Source organism: Schistocerca serialis, chromosome 8, assembly GCF_023864345.2.
Source record: "Schistocerca serialis cubense isolate TAMUIC-IGC-003099 chromosome 8, iqSchSeri2.2, whole genome shotgun sequence".
In the NCBI taxonomy this organism is placed as follows: domain Eukaryota; kingdom Metazoa; phylum Arthropoda; class Insecta; order Orthoptera; family Acrididae; genus Schistocerca; species Schistocerca serialis.
Genome location: NC_064645.1, coordinates 159,455,659 through 159,465,142, shown reverse-complemented (window position 1 = coordinate 159,465,142; position 9,484 = coordinate 159,455,659). Strand labels below are relative to the sequence as shown.

Genomic DNA, 9,484 nt, shown 5'->3' with positions numbered 1-9,484 from the left:
AGGTGCTCACAGTGATAGCGCTGACTTAGAGACTGAGAACTCTGTTCATGAAAGCGGTCAAGATTCAGGAACAGAACAAGAAGTGTCAGAAAATGATGAATATGAATCACAGGAAGAAGTAACTCAAGAGGATGTCTTTTTTTTAGGGAAAGATGGAATAACTAAACAGAGGAAAAATAAATATCCTACCAGTGTTAGAAGCAGATCTCGTAATTTCATTATGCATTTCCCTGGACCAGAAATAGAAATTCTGAATTTGTTCTTGGATGAAAACATAATAAGCATTGAAACTTCCTGGCACATTAAAACTGTGTGCCGGGCCGAGACTCGAACTCGGGACCTTTGCCTTTCGCGGGCAACTGCTCTACCAACTGAGCTACCCAAGACGACTCTCGACCCGTCCTCACAGCTTTAATTCCGCCAGTACCTCGTCTCCTACCTTCCAAACTTCACAGAAGCTCTTCTGCGAACCTTGCAGAAGTAGCACTCCTGGAAGAAAGGATATTGCGGAGACATGGCTTAGCCACAGCCTGGGGGATAGAATGAGATTTTCACTCTGCAGCGGAGTGTGCGCTGATATGAAACTTTCTGGCAGATTAAAACCGTGTCCCGGGACGAGACTCGAACTCGGGTTCTTTGCCTTTCGCAGGCAAGTGCTCCACCAACTGAGCTACCCGCGAAAGGCAAAGGTCACGAGTTATATCTATGTGGATCTTTGAGATGTTATAGGAAGGGTATATCGAAATTGTGGGATAACTCAAAGGGAAACGGACTTGAATCATGTTATTTATGCATAAGTGAAAACCGATTCAGGTTTCTGTTGAGATGTGTGAGGTTTGATAATATCCGTGATAGAGGTGTTCGCAGAGAGATTGGCAAGTTGGCTGCTACCAGAGCTCTCAGAGAGATACTTGAACTATTCACGAACGATTGCCAAAAATATTTTTCACCCAGTTTAGAGGAATCTGCCCGTTCAGGCAATAAATTCCTAGCAAACCAGCAAAGTATGGGTTAAAAGTGTTTGATTCGTAAAAACAGCTTTGAATTTAGAACCGTACGCCGGTAAGCAACGAGAGGGACCATGTAATGCCAGTGCTTCTGCTTAAGATATTGTTCTTCGAATGGTCAAACTGTTTCGAACGTTAGAATATATTATACTGTGTACAAATATTAAATGTATTATATCTAGATTTAATAAAAAATCATAAAACCAGTCATAAAGTCCGTTCAAAGTACATTGCTGCTCGCGTTGGTCGAGATCCAATGACTGTTCGCAGAATATCGAATCGGTGGGTTCAGGATGGTAATACGGAACGCTGTGCTGGATCCCAACGGCCTCGTATCACTAGCAGTCGAGACGACAGGCATGTTATCCGCATGGCTCTAACGGATCGTGCAGCCACGTCTCGATCCCTGAGTCAACAGATAGGGACGTTTGCAAGATAACAGCCATCTGCACGAACAGTTCGACGACGTTTGCAGCAGCATGGACCGTCAGCTCGGAGACCATGGCTGCGGTTACCCTTGACGCTGCATCACAGACAGGAGCGCCTGCGAACCTAGGTGCACGAATGGCAAAACGCCATTTTTTCGGATGCATCCAGGTTCTGTGTACAGCATCATAATGGTCGCATCCGTGTTTGGTGACATCGCGGTGAACGCACATTGGAAGCGTGTATTCGTCATCGCCATACTGGCTTATCACGCGGCGTGATGGTACTTGGTGCCATTGGTTACACGTCTCGGTCACCTCTTGTTCGCATTGACGGCACTTTGAACAGTGGACGTTACATTTCAGATGTGTTACGACCCGGGGCTCTACCCTTCATTCGCTCCCTGCGAAACCCTACATTTCAGCAGGATAATGCAAGACCGCATGTTCTGGATACAGAAAATGTTCGACTGCTGCCATGGCCAGCACCTTCTCCAGATCTCTCACCAACTGAAAACGTCTGGTCAATAGTGGCTGAGCAACTGGCTCGTCACAATACGCCAGTCACTACTCCTGATGAACTGTGGTATCGTGTTGAAGCTGCATGGGCAGCTGTACCTGTACACGCCATCCAAGCTGTGTTTGACTCAATGCCCAAGCGTACCAAGGCCGTTTCTACGGCCAGAGGTGGTTGTTCTGGATACTGATTTCTCAGGATCTAAGCACCCGAATTGCGTAAAAATGTAATCACATGTCAGTTCTAGTATAACATATTTGTCCAATGAATACCCATTTATCATCTGCATTTCTTCTTGGTGTAACAATTTTAATGGGCAGTGGTGTATGATGGAACTCATCCCCTGATTTGTCCTAACGTGCTGTCCCTTCTCCTTCTCAGTGTTTTCCACATATTCCTTTCCGATTCTGCGCAGAACCTCCTCATTCCTTAACTTATCAGTCCACCTAATTTTCGACATTCGTCTGTAGCACCACATCTCAAATGGTACGATTCTCTTCTTTTCCGGTTTTCCCACTGTCCTTGTTTCAGTATCACACAATGTACTGCTCTAAACGTGCGTTCTGGGTAATTTCTTCCTCAAATTAAGGCATATGTATGATATTAGTAGACTTCTCTTGGCCAGGAATGCCCTTTTTGCCAGTGTAGGTCTGCTTTTGATATCCTCCTTGCTCCGTCCGTCATTTTGCTGCCTAGGGAGCAGAATTCCTCAACTTCATCTACCTCGTTACCATCAATCCTGAGGTTAAGTTTCTCGCTGTTCTCATTTAAACAATTGCACAAATACACTTAAAACGTGGATAAATTCTCGAACGCGTTGCGCGAAGCATCAAAAAGTAAGTTACTGGTGCAGTTTTCATTATTTAAATCACGCCTCATACTTGTAGAGTCTTTCTCTCTTACTGAAACTTGCAGCAGTGTAAGGCTGGTTGTGACTTATTGTTAGAACGGAAGATGAGTACACGATCTTGCTGTTGTTAAGTAACACTGACAAGAGGAAGTTATCGACTGGTGGGAACAGATGGCCTTTAACGAAGTTGTATTTTGTGTGACTGTGGAAGTTGTAAGACGAAAATAAATTAACTGATGCAAAGTACACAATTGCAAATGTGTTCCGTTGGAGGAGAAGTAATATCTGTAATACGTTTTAATATCTGGAATATTTTTCACCTTATAGTCCATGACTTAGACGAAAAACATACAAATTTCGTTCAATAAAAACGGAATGGTTGTATTCTTGTTTATTCCACTTCCCCTATGCGGAAACATGAGTGCTGCGTCAAACGTAAACTAGGCACAGAGCAATGTCACTGTTATATCTCTGCGGCGAAAAGCGTATTATTTCTTTATTCATTTGATCACGGTAACTTGTGTTTATGGGCTAACAACTTTTGTATAGCTTATCATTCATTTCTGTAATTTATTTTAGTAATTAATCACAGTTTAGAGATTGCACTGCATCCTCACGTGACGCTTTCTATTACTGTCGTTATACACTCGGTAAAGCCTCGAAAGTGTGTATATGTCAATGTAACTGTCAGACATTAAAAGTTAAAAAATAAGGTTTGTGTACATAAATGTACTTATAAACATAACAATATTCACTACTAACCGATGAGTTGTTGTATTGGCATATAACTAGCTTCTGTCATCTAGGCAGGTCGGACATTTTATGACATGTCAGCTTGCACTGGCGAATAGCTATAGAGCCGAAATCATGACTGTGCGAAATAAATGGATAGTAATGACGGCAGATATTTTTCAAAAACGGTTGTAGATGTAGCTGGAATGTTCAGAGTCCGCGTATTTTTCAACGAGGTCGCGTACCTCCTTCGTGACTTCATGTCTCAGCTGTGTTACAATTTCAGAGTCCAGTATCCAAAATATTTCTGTGCTATCCCCTGTTTTTGTGCTTTTACGATCATTGAGCGACTGTGTAAATGACTGTTAATCTGCAGGCTTTTGGTACACCTGAATTTTTTGGAGCTTTTCATCTGATGAGTAGGAACAATTTTACTTTCGAATTTAAAGAACGTTTTTTGCATTGCTGTCCGAAAATTCATTTTGAATTCCTTTAGCTTTTCCAAGTGAACAAGGCTTTGGCTTAGTTTTGACCTGTAATGAAGCTTTCTTTCCTTTCTTACTAACTTCCTTCACACCGTTCAGGCCCTTAGTGTATTTTACTGAATACAATATTCGTTGATATTATTTATTGATGTTACACATATCCTGCATCCATCTCGAAAAAAAAAGTCAACGTCTGGAGTAACTTCTACAAAGGCGCCACAGTGCTTAAAAACTTTTGAAGCTGGAATATCAGCACACCTTTGAAGCGTAATAGAAGTGTTTCAGATTTCCCAGCAGCATTGCCACAACCAAGGGTTGTTGTTGTCGTTCTTGTTGTTGTCCTCTTTCGACGCCAGCGTGAATGTAGATGTATTTTTTTTCCAATTATGTTCACAATTTTTGACCCAAATGTGATTAACATCATCCATGCTTCATCACAATTCCAAATCCAATCAGGGGAATTCCTCATATTGTGATGATTATTAGTTTCTCTAGAAAGTCATAAATACCCTGAATAACAACCGGTTTTGCAGAAGATGCGCGATAACCTAGATAAGTTTAAAAGTGAATTATAAAATACACAGGTGTATCACTATTTTATTTTGTTCTTTTATTTTTTATGTATTTAACCTTCCTAAAAGACATACAACACTGCCTACACAGAACATCCAGGTAAGTTTTCATGTCTTCGTACTTCAAGATGGAATCAGCTCTTAAGATCAGCATACCACTTTTCTCCGACAATTTTCCTTTCATAACTGTACCCTATTTTTGCTCTAAATTTTCTCCCACTTTGTAGGCACGGTTTCATATGTGGATAACAGATAGTTCAAATCTGTTCTGCATTTCAGTTATGTATGATGCGCGCTCTTGATGAGCCTTCGAAGGCGGAGACAACGGCCTACCCAATTTTTGAAGTTCAAATATCTTGTAGTTTGTGCTGCATTGGAGGTGCTCTGTAGTTCTCACAACATTTTCTTTAGAGTGGTACAATGGTTGAATAAAGCTTTGAACCTTCGTAAATGCTCCAGTCATCCTCTATACTTCCCGTACAGCCAGTCCGAGAATTTTTCCAATATGTGGTTTTATGGACTGCCTTGCACGTTTTGTCTTTCTTTTATTTTCCCATTGTTGACAGCGGAAGAAAATGTACAAGTAAAAATACAGAAATTACTCTATATTTTATCATGCTGGCCTAGTCTCCTCCGAAAGTAAATATAAAAAGGCGTTAAAGAAGTTACAGCGTAAAAGATTTACTTGACATTATTTTCCGCCCTTTTAAGACCATAATAATAAAAATTATAAATTTACTTATCTGTAGGCCTACACTTCGTAGAATGAATACGTAGAATGAATATGTACGCGTGGTATAACTTTCATGAACTACTTCATTCAGTCACCACTTTCGTCTATATTTGTGTGATAGCCCTCGTTACGTCAGAGGTCATGTTGCAGAAAATGCAGAAATAAAGCATGAAAAATAAATCATGAAACGGAAAGTGTTCCACCACACTGTATACGCTAGATTATTTAATTATACCATGCGTTGACTCCCTGTGAATTTATCTACGTTAACAACCACTATTAACGTCCCTGCATTGATATTTCATCTCTCTGTTCTGTATGTTTTCATCTGTGGTCACAAAACACAGAAAATCTCGAGCGTTTTACGTATGTGCACCACATAGCATGTGCTGTAGTCATCTCCTAACCCATAGTGTAGTACGGCATATGGAACTGAAATACAGGTGACTTAAGCGATCAGCTGGATACTTCAAAAAGTTTAATTTACGGAGCCTGATACCTGCAATTAGGCATCCTTACCATACTAATCAGAATTTAAGATTTTGTTGCAATATAATTCTGGTTTCAGACCTTTTTATTCCTGTTAGTAGGCACCGATAATTACCATCAAGAAGTGAGGCTAGTAAAGGGGCCTGACTAGAGACATTTCTGCACCTAAATGTAACAGACCTTATAGGCTTGTCAGTGCTTGAGACACATCGTCATCAGATATGTGCTTCAATCCTGGCCATTACTCCAGCTAGTAGTCAACGCTGCGAGTCTTGTAACTGCACGTTATCGACCTTACTATTGGTCTGAAGTACCGGAAGTTACCTGTCATCCGGATCTGCCCAGACGATTTGTCATTACCTCTCCATCAAATCTCAAGTACAACCGTTTGCGAGATCGAAGCACTTCAACATCCAAGTCGCAGAGCCTCATCTTTACAAGCTCAGCAACGTCGTATCGAATTTGAATGTTCTCATCTTACTAGCTATGTCGGTATTAGATATGATATCTTTTATCGCTAATTAGACTGCAATTACCAAGCAAGCATGACCATACTGCAGAATTCCTCCTAGGACTTGAATAGTTCCAGCAGTAGAAACGCTTCCAAAACCTCGATGTTCTTGATACTGAGCCAGTTTCCAAAATGACCGAGTGGTCATAGAAAATCCACAGTTATTACATCAGAAGCGTCTGAAGGAATCTATAAAGATTGTTTACCTAAAAGCTAGCGCCTCAAGTTGTAAAAGAAGCGTACATTACGAAATTTCCTGAGATATTTAAAAAGGAGTGCCACAGCGGCAATTCGAACCTTTGAGTTTGGCTTCAAACCCAGGTAGGACACAAGACCCGTCTTCAAAACTTCAGATACTATTGCGTTTATCCTGCTTTCCGTTCCGCTTCAGAGTTGATCAATTAGGGAAAAAAGGCACTCTTGTTTATATGAGGGACACTACCTGTTGTTGACGTATTTTACCACTGAGAATGGTAGTCAGCAATGTGAACATTACCGCATTGGTAAACATGTGAAATGTGACACCATAGTGTCGTCTTTCCAAGTGTTTCTATGTTTCTGCCAATTGCTGACTGTGGTGTCACTGCCAGATACCACACTTGCTAGGTGGTAGCCTTTAAATCGGCCGCGGTCCGGTAGTATACGCCGGACCCGCGTGTCGCCACTGTCAGTGATTGCAGACCGAGCGCCACCACACGGCAGGTCTAGTGAGACGTCCTAGCACTCGCCCCAGCTGTACAGCCGACTTTGCTAGCGATGCTACACTGACCAATACGCTCTCATTTGCCGAGACGATGGTTAGCATAGCCTTCAGCTACGTCATTTGCTACGACCTAGCAAGGCGCCATTACCAGTTATATTGAGATTATATTAATGTCTAAACAAGAGCGATGTTCTCCAATTGTGGATTAAAGTTAAGTGTTCCAAGAACTACGTTCTTTTCTTTATAGGATAATTACTTTACCTTGTTCCAGACCTCACGCCAATCTGCGTGAGCTTAAAACCGTACATTTCGGCCTCCTCTAGCAACACGGTGTTGGCTCTTCTGCCAACACTTCACTGACAATAAAAAATAAAATAAAAAATAAAATATAATAAAATAAAACTAACATTCACTATAGTACTTAAATTTTGTCATAAAGCTTTATGTTTGAAGATCTTGAATGTGGCTGTTATGCTTGAACACATTTGATCCGTCAGAATGTCAAAAGTGGTGAAATGGTCAATTCTGTGACTCTGGTATAAAGACTGAAAATTAATTTCTTCTGCTGTTATTGTCTACTGAAACTGGTAGGCCACTAATAAGTGATTCTAAGTATGTGAAATAGTGAATTTCAAGGCAGAAAACGGGTAATTCCGTTACTGTCGAACATTACTTCTGAAACACTCTTATAATTTTTATTGCACTTCCCATTCTTCCACTGGTAGTATATTTTGTGCGGCTGCCCATGACGGCTGTTAATACGAACGAAATCCCAGCTGTAATTTTCACAGCTTTTTATTTCCCACTGTATTTTGCAATAGGAACTCATCGCATCACAGAGTAATTTAAAGCACGTACAGTTGTGTTTCACACAAACAGGAGAGCCAATAACTGAATAACCAACTGCGATGACTACTCATAACGAAGCGGGAAATGCTAAATTTGGTTGCATTGTATCGTATGGCATACAGGTAAAATCATGCAAAATATTCTACTGCTCTCCATTTATGACGCAAAAGAATAACAAGCAGGCCAAAAAACGACATATAAAATATTTCCTAACAATTAAAATTTCTTAGTATGGAATAATTATGGCAACATAAAATTGTAAATGGAAATGCAATAAGTAAAAATAAACAGTGAAATTAGACAATAAGAGAAAATTGAATTCGTTCACGTAAATAAATTTGCATTATGATTAATGTCTTTTTTATTTATAGAAACACAGATACTTTAAAAAAAGCGACATATATAAACACTCAGATAATATCTGTAATGCGAAAGAATTATATTAGATTTATAGAGATATGGTTATGAGATAAGGAAGGAGAGACATATTATGGAACTCTAATTCCATAATTATAGAATCTCCTAATTCTCTGCCCCCTCAAGTTCTTGGTGTCAAAGATTTGACTTCCTTTGGTTTCCACAAGACGATGACACACCGACAAGGTTGTACATCTGCATCTATACTTTACAAGCCAGCTTTCGTTGTTGAAGTGGTACTTAATGCGTGTATCAATGTCACTTACCTTCGTCCCTCTTTCAATCGTGAATGGTTCGCGGGAAGAATGGTTCGCATGAAAAACCAATGTACTCATATTGATCGCCTCCTCCAGGAACGAACACTCTCGGAATTTTAACAATAAACCGCAACCTGATGCAAATGCTTCTCTTACAGCGTCTGCCGCTGGAGTTGGTTGCGAATATCGGTGACCTAGACTTACGCGCCAAAGAAACTGGTATAGGCTCGCGTGTTCAAATACAGAGGTATGTAAACAGGCAGAATACGGCGCTGCGGTCGGCAACGCCTGTATATGACAAGTGTCTGCCGCAGTTGTTAGAACGGTTACTGCTGCTACAATGGAAGGTTATCAAGATTTATTTGAGTTTGAACGTGGTGTTATAGTCGGAGCACGAGCGATGGGACACAGCATCTCCGAGGTAGCGATGAAGAGAGAATTTTTTCCCTTCGACCATTTTACGAATGTACCGTGAATACCTGGAATCGGGTAAAACATCAAATCTCCGACATCGCTGCTGCCGAAAGAAGATCCTGCAAGAACGGAACCAACGACGACTGAGGAGAATCGTTCAACGTGACAGAAGTGCATCCGTTACGCAAATTGCTGCAGACTTCAATGCTGTGCCATCAACACGTATCAGCGTGCGAACCACTCACTCAACGAAACATCATCGATGTGGACTTTCGGAGCCGATGACCCACTCGTGTACCTTTGATGACTACACGACACAAAGCTTTAGCCCTCGCCTGGGCCCGTCTACACCGATATTGGACTGCTGATGACTGGAAACACGTTGACGAGTCTCGTTTCAAATTGTATACAGGGTGTTACAAAAAGGTACAGCCAAACTATCAGGAAACATTACTCACACACAAAGAAAGAAACTATGTTACGTGGACGTGTGTCCGGAAACGCTTACTTTCCATGTTAGAGC

At 41.0% G+C, this 9,484-nt stretch overlaps 1 non-coding gene across 1 annotated transcript; it reads right to left on the bottom strand.

The window, feature by feature from the left end:
* Window positions 1-311: 311 nt before the first annotated feature.
* Window positions 312-387, bottom strand: Trnas-cga (transfer RNA serine (anticodon CGA)). Its single transcript has one exon. It is a non-coding gene; the product is annotated as a tRNA-Ser (tRNA).
* Window positions 388-9,484: the final 9,097 nt, after the last annotated feature.